This window comes from Pistacia vera, unplaced genomic scaffold (assembly GCF_008641045.1).
Source record: "Pistacia vera cultivar Batoury unplaced genomic scaffold, PisVer_v2 Contig34, whole genome shotgun sequence".
NCBI lineage: Eukaryota > Viridiplantae > Streptophyta > Magnoliopsida > Sapindales > Anacardiaceae > Pistacia > Pistacia vera.
In genome coordinates, this window is record NW_022196157.1 from 431775 (window position 1) to 444101 (window position 12327).

At 33.6% G+C, this 12327-nt stretch overlaps 1 pseudogene; it reads left to right on the forward strand.

The window, feature by feature from the left end:
• Positions 1–6636: 6636 nt before the first annotated feature.
• LOC116138260 lies at positions 6637–7648 on the forward strand (annotated as a pseudogene).
• Positions 7649–12327: the final 4679 nt, after the last annotated feature.

Here is a 12327-nt window from a genome sequence, read left to right on the forward strand (position 1 = left end):
AGCTTCTTAATTTAGAATATGATTTTGAAAATAAACATTTATATTTGGAATAATGATAGGATATTGGTGAAATAATTAAACAAATGCAACCATTTTATGACAATAAGCATTTATTGATTCAATTAAGTTGATAGAAACAACTTAATTGAATTTATTGATGAGTAAGCTACTTTTTTCCACCTAAATAATGATTTAATGAATTTTTTTACCTACAACTTTTAAAGTACTATTTTATACTAAATTTAATTCCAACCGTGAATAGAGAGTAAAATGATATAGACTGTTAAACTTTTGAACAGGGAGGGTGATGGTCTTTTGGTAGTGAAAAATTAGATTTTGGTGATTGAAATTCATCGAAATTTGACTTAGGAGGGACCTATACAAACCCTAATTGCTCGTTCTTGGCGTTTAGTGGAGTCGAAGAAAATAGAGTTTGAGGAGTTTTGGTGAATGGTGATCAAGGAAGAGAATAGTTTGTGATGTGGGATCGCAATGATGTCAGATCAGAAAACAGAATATAAATTTAGGTATTAAAATGATTTTTAAAGTTGTGGGTTAGAAAGTGTCATTAAACTATTTTTGAGTGAAAAAAAAAAAATCCTTTGCTTTTTATTGATACCACAAAGTTGATGAAACAAGTTAATTGAAAACCATAATAATCTAGTAACATTTCTTGATGATATTTAGTTATAATAGTAAAAAAAAAATTATGCTATATAACAAATTTTTGTAATCATAAAATGTAAATAACAAAATTTCGATCTAACAACATTATCGAACGAAAATATGTTGCTCACATCTTAACATAGTAAAAAATATTGACTTTAATAATATATATAACTAAGATGCCAGCTCAATTACATTATCAACAGTAAAAAATTCTTTGAAATCCTAGGGTAACGGTTTTGATATAGTACTACTATGTTAACACTTTCTAACCTTACAATCCCTAGTATTGAAGGCAAGTTAATAAGTGGGGGTGGGAGACAGGGTTAAATTAGATTGAGTGCGGAGAAAAGAGAAAGGAAAAGAGGAAACTTTTGCCTTTTGGGACATGACATGGCGACTATTAATGTTACATTGCTTGTTGGTTGCGTAGAGCTTTGGTTATGTCGCGTTGTCTTTAAGCCGTATTTATGCGATGCTACATTCTTGCTCACGTTCCCACTCACGGAACGTGAAACACGCTCATTTTGATCATTCTCTCTTCTTTTAGAAACTTAAATTCTCATTTAATGGCGCATTTATTTATTTAAACTACATTTTCTTCTAACTCTTTAATTTAGAGCATGTTTGGTTGACTTTTCACTGGCCAATTTTTTTTTTTTTATCTATAGCACTTCGAAGTTTTTAAATTTTTTTGGTTGCATTTAAAAATGTTTATACAATTATAAAAAAAAAAAAAAAAACTATTTTATGACTTCTAGCTCTCCCATAAACTCTTTTTGGGCTTTTCTAAAACTTTTCTATGTCAAATATTTACATTATTGTTATCATTTCCCCATATATCTTTCCTTTGAAATAAAACTCTATTATTATATTATTATTATTTAATCTAGTAAAAAAACTCACCACTTTCATCTAAGATCGAATTCACAATAATTTTATAGGTATGCAAACTGCAAAGTCTTACCAATACTTTTAATATTTAAATGATATTTTTTTTTGGTATATATATAAGTTTGGTAATATGTGAAAAAAATAAAAAAAATTTGTTTCATTACATAGGTTTTCAATACTTGAGACTGCAAATTTTATGTTGTTTTTATTATTTAATTAAAAAATTAGTTAAGACCATTAAAACCTCGAAGTTAACATTATTTAAATGTAATAATATTGAGACAAATTACTATGTCTTTTTGTTTTTGTTTTTATGTATCGGGGATGTTCAAGCCAGTTTGAACGCATTTAATTAATCCATTGAATTTAAATTACAACCGTGAAATTCTCTATTAATTACCTTTATTAGCAACTTAGGTTAATCGAATTCATGACCTCTTAAGTATACACTCAAGATTTTAGTTGATCACTATTCACCAATGGGTGTTTTAACTAAATAAGTTATGTTTTTAAAATAATTTTTTTTTTGATAAATTATTTTTATTTGGTTTTAATTGAAAGTTTATTTTTTTTAAAATATGTTTTCAAATAAATATAACAAACGCATATACGATTTCTTATTTTCAAAAAGGTTTTCAGGCAAATATATAGAATGTATTTTCATTTCTTTAAAATAGGATCATCTAAATCAATTATTTTAAAATATTCTCATAAATAAAAAGCACACACCCGTGAAGAGTTTGGTATTATTTGCTCTCTAATGAAGTTGAACGATAATTAGTTTGAATTATTGATTAGTAGTAAATTAATTAGTTGATTTGTTTGGTTACCAACTAATTAATCATATGATTATTCTAATAAAATTAAATCTGGTAATATAATTGGTTAATTAATATGCATTAATAATTTTAAGGAGACTTTAAATTAGACATTAATATTAATTATTTAAATAGATAAAAATAACAAAACTTTATAAGTATATAATAGAAAAAATCAAAAACTTTTAAGTATTATAATTATCTCAACTGATAATTTTGTTAGTCTAATACTGTCTCTGTTTTATTATAACTTTTAATAAATTGAAATGTTTGTTTTTCGGTTTGAAAACAAATAAATTAATATTTATTATTTTGGTTGGCAGCAGTGTTAAATTACAAACGGGGCCCTGAACATGTTGATGACAAAAAGTGGGCAGCCATCCACATCTTTCCTAAAGTAATTTCCAAATCTTCAGAATGTGGGCCTAATGCCCACCCACATAAGTGTAAATATAAAATTTAATGTTAGCCCATACTTTTCTGAAACTGTCACTTATACGCTGTTATAATAATTACATTCATAAAAAATTCCTAAAATGTAAAATCCCAAACTCGAACATTAAATTTTTGAGGGTTATCTTACTTGTGCTTCTAGGTAGGGATGTGAAAAAGAAACCCGAAACCGAAACCAGCAAGTACGGATTTCGTTCGGTTCCTACTCGAACTGACCCTCACAAGGTACGTTCGATTCTAGAAATCAGGAATCAGTTAGTTCTATTTTGGTTCCACCTGTAGGAATCGAAAACCAAACCGATCGGTGGGTAGGAATCAGGACTAAATTATAATTTTTGTAACTATTGCCATGTATAGTAACTTTTAGAGGGTTTATTTGTCATTTTTATAAATATAGAGGGTAATTAAATTAACACGGTACCCGAAATTAAACCATGTTTCAGGTTCGATTCGGTTCCAATTCAAGGAACAGCCAGATTCGTTTCCTTTGTTGAGCGGGTACCTGGACCTGCCCACCTTACTTCTAGGCAGGTAAAACCATTGAAAAACAAAGAAATTTGATAATATTAATGCATTGCGACAAGCTTTTTTTTAAAATAAAAATAAATGCATTGAAAATCAACCTTTATTTTGTAGTGACCTTAACGTGCGCTGAAAAACCCAATGTCCAAAATTTCTAAAATTTTAACATATTCAAAACTTCAAAATTATATCGGTAACAAATTTGACAATCGACATGATAAGTTCAACAGAAGAAGTTGTGGTTTTGTCGGAGATGTGTAAGGCTCTCTTCAAAAGTGGGCTTTGTACTGAATTTGGGCCTTTAAGAAAGTTGTAGCCCATGATCATCTCTTAGAGTCGGGCCTCTTCATTAAGCTTCTTATAATCGATAGGCTAAATCGAACAAGATGCTTCAAAAGAAAATGAATTGGAAGGAAAATTATTTAGGGAATATTTTTTTTGATTCAAAATAACTTCTAAAAATTATCAAAATTTATTTTTATTATTCTCAATATTTTTAATATTTGAAATAAGGTCCAAAAACTTTTTCAAAGTTATAAACACAACAAAATAATTTTTTCCTCAATTTGATTTTACCCTATACCCTTCAAAATTATATTCGCAAACTATTCCTTAAATATTTTTAATTCATGTTTTTTATTTAAAAAAATTATATTTAAAGCATAAAGCCACAAACCCTACTTGGTTTGGGCCTGTAAACCCAAATCGAAGCCCAAGTTTAAAAATCCAGGCCCATGATCTCAATACCCCTCATTTTTTCCTCCTTCTCTTTCGTTCAACATCGCGCACACTCTGCTCTCTACTTCTCAGTCACAGTCGACTCCGTCGCCTCCGTCACCTCTCTAACGGTAAAATACTTCACTTTGCTCTTCCATTTGTCTCTGCTCAGGTTTCTTCAATTCATTGAATTCGCTTTAGTTTAGTTTATTTATTTATTTATTTTTATTGCTTATACAATGTTGTATTGTTGTAAATGCGATGTTGTTCAAAGTTCTCTTCCACCGCGTGAATTTTTTTTTTGAATTTTGTTTTAGGTTATTTCAAGAAGGAGAAGCTATTTGTACTAGAAACACTGTTTTACACTTTGTTTTTTTACTAGTATACTCGTATTGAAAATAAAAATGTCTGTTTTAATTATCTCTACAATTTTTTTTTTAATATTTTTTGTTCAAGTACTATTGTTTAATTGTTTTGTATCCAAAGTACTAGAGATGTGGAGTAAAAATCTAAATTTTTAACTAAATAAGATTGTGCACTTAGAAAATGGGTGGTGCATTTTATTGATACAAATAACCCATAAAAGTTCGAGAAATTTATGACAATTTCCGTTTCTTTTGCTATTGTTGGAGGAATTTTTGATAATAAGTGTACAATTTTGAGGGGATGTTATATAATTATATTGTATTTTTGTTTTGGTATATTCGTTCAAAGCTGCTTGCATAACATTGTTATTTAATTTTAGTCTCCTGCAGGTTTGCAGCGTTAAAATTTTAATATGCTGTCTTGTGTGTTTTTTGTTTCTTGAGTTTTCAATGTAATTGGTTACTATAATTTTTCAGATTATTTAATACATTTCCCCGTGGATATTCTTTGTTATTTGCTTTCAAAGTCATGGTGGGGTGCCGAGACATTTGCAGTTTGCGCTTCATCAAGTTGGAAAAAGGGTGGCACATAATTCAATGTATCTACCAACTTTTCTTGTCTGTCTCGTGTGGATTCCCCTCTTTGTGTTAGTCTATTGCAATCTCTTTCTATGGGAGCATATTATGAACTCTTCCTCTGACTGAATAAGAATCTAAGGTTAAATTTATAGTAAAGTAAATGGCTAGTTGATAGGAAATATGGAATACCAAATTTAAAATCCCTTGTCATCATTCTCCTTGAACTTTTGCAGGTCAGTTACCTCATGCACAGAGGCTCTGGAAATCACCTCTCAAACTTCTCAAGGCCTTTATACAGTATTTGCACACATTGGTAATACTTGCATGCCTTTTACATTTGTGTGTTTCTTTTATGAAATTGAAGCAATTTTAGAAATTGCTTGATTGATCTATGTGTCAAATATAATAAATAGAAGCAAAGTGCCAGTTTAGCTATGACACACGTTGAGACCTGACATGTTTGCAAATTTTCTGTTAACTGTCCATGATTCTTAGTAGATCTGATAACATTTTACAGCAGGCTAGCATGGATTTCTCGTATAGGGGCTACTTTCTGAATTAATTGGGAAACATGTGTTGTTAAGAAAATTTAATGAATAGTGTTGCTGTCAAAAATTGTTCAGCTTGCTTGATGTTCACAGATGTTTTTTCTTCATGCATGCGTGGCCACACCCCCCTTTGTTGTAGACAAGCACTCCTTTTGTAGTGCCTAAGGTCATGTACAGTTGGAAACTCTTTCTAATTATCGCTTTTTAAGTTGAAGCAGAGGATGATACACCAAGCAAAAGCTGACACCTTTCAAATAATTTTCAAGATGAACATTTATCTGCTGGAACATTATATAAAGATTTGAGTTTGATTTGTTCAACCCTTCACATTCGTACTATGGGAATTTTGTACTATGTAGTTTGCTGGTTTGGGTCTCTTGGGGCTATACAAAGGTCTTTGGAATAGGTTTGGTTAAATTTGTTAGTTTAATAAAAAGTATAAACTTTAAAAGAATAAAGCAAACACAGGAATTTTTCGGATGATGGGGTTTTTACTTCAGTGCTCAAGATGCAAAATGTGACATTTTATTTTTATCTTATTTCGGTTGTTACTGTTATAATTTGTTGTATCTATCATCATTATTGTTTTTACTCGAATAGGATATTTCCCTCAGGCAGTTACTAGCAGAGTTCATCAAATGAAACACCTATTTCATCTCCATTGACTCCTGTGTTGCAATAGATAGTGGAAAAACTGATGAGAGAAGGTGGTTGTTACCCTCAAAAGTTCAAGCAGTTCTAAAGGGCATAAAACAGTACTACTATAGAAAATTTTACAGGAACATTTATTTTCATTGTTTGTTGTAAGTGTGGATCTTATTCCTGCTGTCTTGCATCCAAGTAGTTCTAGGCTTAAATTTCGTTGTGTATTAGACTTCAAATTTAAACTGCTTCAGAAAACATGAGTTGCACATGGTTTGTGTAAACACAAGATATACATTGGTAGATCTCTAGTACAGACATTATGCTATTCAGGCTTAATTCTGCTGTGTTATGTAAACATGTATATTTCTTGGTCTTTTTCTGCGTCATTTGACTAGCTTTAGTTCACGGCTCTTTCAGAGTCCTAAAAGGTCAACTTGGTTGCTGAATTCATACGTGGCATGCGTGTGGAAGATGCATTGTTGCAGCTACAAGTGACCATAAAGCGAGCGGCAAAAACTGTCTATCAGGTGATCCAGCCATATGACTCCTGTAGGTTTCATCAAGTAGGAAGACTTAAAATTTTAATGATACAGTAGGGTGGGGTCAACAGAGTAACTTCTCAGTTAATTAAAAGTGTGTTGACAATTTTTTTCTTTTTTTTTGAATCTAGCCTTCTTAATAGTTCCTACATTTTGAAATAAAGGAAACAATAAAAATAAATAATAAAGGGAAGTTATAATCAGGAAGCAGCTAAGGTGAAGAAAGTTATGCACTTTGGAACAAGATTTGGACTGTATTTGTAATTTTTAAAATTCATTATTAAAGCATTTTCAAAATGGTTGTGCGGCTTGTGCATTTTGTTTACATTCCTGCCTGTGAACTGAAGACAACTCATAACTTAGTGCATAAGGGTTTCCAGAGGTTTGAAGACGAGAATGATTGGTTTCCTAAGAATTGGGAATGTCAATTTTAGCATTCATTTGATTAATTTGTATTCTGTAGGTTATTCCCTCTGCCCGAGCAAACGCCACTCATAATCATGGGTTGGATCCTGATCGTCTACTTGTTGGTAAGTAATCGCAAGTGAATTTTCTTGTATTTTGTTTTCACTCTGCTAATCTGTATATCTAATTCTTTACAGCTGAGGCATTTGTTGGGAAGGATTTTTTAAGAAAAGAATTTCATACCATGCAAAGGGAAAATGTGGACTTAAAGTAAGACCGAATGCCGTTTGACAGTGGTCGTGAGGGAGTGACCCCAGAAGAGAGCAAATAGCCCGGTTGAGAGTACACAATTTCCGCAAGAAACTAAGAGGGAAAAGCGGCTTGTACCTCATACACTTATTGAGCAACTCCAGTTTGGAACCGCAAAGGCAAAACCCGTCGTCATGAAGCAAATGTGGCTGCGTAACTCTAATTTCTCTGTTTTTGCCTTTTTTTAGAAGGTTTTAGTAGTTTGTGAGACCTAGATCTGCATTATAGCAGAATTATCTTGTAGAATTTTGCCACCAAATGTCCAAAGACAGAATGAATAGAACAAAAAAGCAAAATAACTGCTCAGTTTTGGTTAATGCAAATTGTAGCTTCAACGGCTGCAGGTGTTTTTGAATACTCAAATGTAGAATTTCATGGGAACATATTTCCAGTTTAATTCTCTATAAAATGAAATAATATTTTGTAACGGACATGTTCATTTTGTTTTTCTCTTAATTCTCGCACTATTCTACTGGAAAAGTATAAAAGAATAATCCAAATTTCATCACTTTGACATTCAAATTTCAAATAAACCCGAAATGGTAATAATTAACGTTAACATCAATTCAACAATAACAAAACTAACATTGATCATCACCCGCTGAGGTTTTCAGAAGTTTGGGAAGAAAAATAAGACTGCAAGAAAATACGAGACGAATGCCAGATGTTACAAGAAATTCCAAGTACTTAGCAGTTTGGTCCATCGATATTTCTGTCTGAGGATCTCAACCCCCAAGTAGTCAAGAGGGCCATGAACAGCAACATGAGGCTTCCAACCTTCACTCTTACGGCAGAAATTTAGAGTGTTTTGTCAGAGTGTTCGAAGCAATGAGTTGAGCCACTGACTCAAGAAGTTCTGAGGTTGTCCTTCAACAACTTCCTAACTATGCTGTTAGTCACCAGTTCACACCACAGAAGGAATTCATGTCAAAGAAGGCATACACTTACTAATCCACAACTATCAAAGGAGAAACATATCAAGAATAAGATCCCATTAAAATTCAATTTGTATTTGGTAAAATGTTTCAAAAACCCCCTTTTGGAAAAATCAGAAGTAGAGGAATATATGTATATACAAAATGGAGAACGATCCATGGGATAATTTTGAGTGTTAGATCAGTGCAAATTGTTGATTGAGATCATCTATCATGCATATTGCATAATGAGCAACATAATTTAGAAAGGATCTTAACTATTCAAAATACATTGATAATAAAAATGCACCACTGATCCTTACCAAGCAGAATTTACCAAATTCAATAAACTATTTCGGAAACTCAAAGCACTTCCAATAGCAAAATTATCAATCACTCCTTCTTTTCTTCACACAACAACTAATATTACTTCTTTCTAATGTTAACAATCATTCAAACTGGTCCTAGACTATCCAAGGTCTGTTCACATTCACCGTAAAAACGAACGAGCAAGTTTCAATGGGCCACAAACACAACAATAAAATGTTAACATCAAATGCAAATATTTAGAGAAACATCAGCACCATCATCATCATCATATATAACCAATTGCAAGAATTATATGAGGGTATCAAAACTTTGACTTACCGATAAATGCCGTTAACTAACAGTATCGACAAGGAATCAGTTTTACCAGCCATCCGAAGATCCATCCAGCATCTACATCGATCAAAAACTTCTGACCGAGTTTTCTTTCTTCGGGCTTCACTCCGTGAAAGCCTGAAACTTCAACCCCCTCAATACGAGTTTGTCACCTCTCAATAACTCAACTGTTCCATAACTGCTCCTAATCAATATCATAATTCACAATTAACTATGACTCAACACATAGTACTTTAATTTCCCATTGGCATCTCATCAAAAACTTGAGTGCATAAACAAAGTACTAAAATTTCACACAATAATGGACATTAACATGATATACTATTTGGAGAATTAAACGAAAAGAAATACTGAAATTGAAACCAATAAACCAGTAGTTTAAGTCTGATAGGCACTTCACCAACACTTGGGGCATAAACAAAGTACTCTAATTTTACACTCAAAAAACTGTAAATACAAATGAAACAGAGTAATCTTGGAGAATTAAAGCAAAAGAAAAGGCTAAAATTGAACAAAACACAACCCACAAACCATAAGTTATGTTAAGACAAATATATAATAACCCAGAAAAATATTGAAGTTAAAACTTGAGAAGAAAAAAAAACCCAACTTTAGATTGCATAGAACAAAATAAATCCTTATAATGAAGATACAGAGTGTTTTGGCGCTAATGAGAGCTTTATTGGGCTATAAAGGGGAATGAGACTTCAGACTTATCGAGTATACACCCACCAAGATCCCTATCGTCCCACAGGCCACCAAAGAGTCCCTAGTCTTTGCATACTTTTGTTAATTTGTTAATAGATTAGGGGTGTTCGTTTTCGGGTATCCTACACTTTTTGAAGAACCAGAACTGAACCGGAATCGGAACCGACGTTTCCTTGAAGTTTGGAACCAGAACCAGAACCAAACCGACGGTTCCGATTCCTAGGTACCTGGAACCAAAATCTGTAATAACGGTTCCGTTTCAGTTCTGGGTACCCGTAAAAATTACATGACCCCTCAAAAGTTTTTAAAATGGCAAAAAAACCCTTAAAACTTACAAATACCCCCTACCTGGCACTGTTACAAAAATAAAATTACAAATTATAAATTCAAAATTACAAACTCCATTACTTTGTAAAGGTAGATTCTCAAAAGGCAAACCAACTTACTTTAAATGTTATCAATAATAATATAAATGTATTCCACTTACTTTTTCTACAAAAGTTTTTATTAACCCCCCTAATCTTTAATTTTATTTTATATAGTCTTGGTTCCTGGTTCCTAGTTCCTGGTTCTGGTTCTGGTTCCTAACTATAGGAATCAAACCGGAACCGAAACCTACCCATTACGACTGTTTGGTGGAACCGACCAGAACCAGAACCGGAACCAAACCCAGGGTACCCGCCGGTTCGGGTCCACCATTCTTTTGAACACCTCTAAATAGAATAGAAAGAAGTAAGGGTGTCTTTCATAGTTTCAAAACGATAAGGGGTACTTAATATTTTCAGTATTTCAGTGTTAATAAGTGCCAAAATCTTCTACATGTGGTAAATGGTGGACTAATAAGATTATAAGATGTTGCCACGTTTCTTAAGCCACTGTACTAACATAAACGTGGCGATGATCTGTTAATTTGTGACATATGTGTTTGTTTTGGCAGCGTGCAATTGGTTGAAGTGGGCGGCTCAAGTTCTACATAAACACCTCCTCGACTCCCCCTCTGTACAATGTATCCAATTCAAAGAGTGGTGTAAGGAGAAAGAAATAACATTGCAGTCCTCTAAGTTTTTGTTCTATTCTGTGTCATCCCTCATATCTGCAGAAATCAGCTCGAGTTCTGTTAAGGTTGTTATTTCTATATGTGAATTAGATACAATTGAACATGTTATTTAAGATTATAAGATTATAACTTGTTGATGCCTGATTTTGACACCAATTAAATGCACGTGTGAAATGCTGAGTGCGCCCAGAAGACACACGTGGATGTGAGAGTGAGAGTAAATGCAATAAAGAACAGCGTTTAAAGTGGTTCGGATGCTAAGGAAGTAAATCCTACGTCCATTGATTTTGTATTAATGATAGTGGTCAGGTCGCATTCAACGGACTGACTTACAAATGATTATACAAGAGTTAGAATGCTATTTTTTCTTTAGAGAGAGTAGTTAATCCCTTAAATGAGAGAGGAGCTCTCAATTTATAGTGGGATGGATTAAGGTTATCATTACTAAATCTATGAGTTGGTGGGATTATCCGTGTAAATCCTTCTTTATGTCCCATTGCCCACCTTATAGAGCGATTTACGCGATTTGGTACAGTGATTAGACACGTGGAATCACTCTAGCTCTTAGCTGATCTGACGTGCACCCATTGCCCTGACAAGAGCACGCCGCCCCTATCATTGTGTGACGTCTACCTCTGATTGGCTGCGGACATACCTAAGCTCTGACTTTTTATGCTGATTGGGTCTTGCGTCAACCCTACTTTTTCAGGCATAATAGAAGTCCCCTAGTTTTTAAGGTTTGAGGATCAAACCTTGGACACTATAATTCATGCCGTGACAAGACGCCTTCGAGGAAATTTTGGTGATTTCGACCTGTATGAAAAGAGGTCGAGACTGCGCTTCTGTGCACGCGACCTGATTTTGGACCATACTAGTGCTTTGATTTTGATCTTCCGAAGTTCACGACCTAACTATACTTGGAATTCCCCGGACAAGGGATTGGGCTGTTTCGAAACTTAATACTCATCGAGAGTCACGTCGCCTCGCGACCAATAGGGTAGAATTGAGGAGTCACGTTGCTTCGTGACTGGTCAGATGAAGAGTGTTCTACGTAACGATCTCTTTGGGCTTTACCCGTTGCATTTTCGCAATGGATACATTTAATGAAATGCCTTCTGCTCTGACAGACGTGTCCTGTGCGCAATTAATGTCAGCCATACGCATTAAATGCATGACATGCCAAAACGATATCCCCTATTAGAGCATTAAATACAGATTGGGGTGCATTTAATGCGGCAGGGGAATCGTGTCGTCGCTTGGGTTTTTCAACGGAGAGGGACGAAGATTTGGTTTTCTTGGAGCGTAACGGTCACCCTTCCTCGTGGGTCTGGGACACGTGGTCGCGATCAACAGTGAGGTACATTTTTTTGCCCAAACGTTGTTTGATTTCAAGAAAACCAAGTGCCAGTTCTTTTGCTATAAAACTCAGGTTCGTTTCAGGTAATGTCGGCACACTCATCTTTTCAGAGAGAGCAAGAAACTTTTGCAAACTTGGATTCTTTGCCTTCTAAACCAACGCGTACCT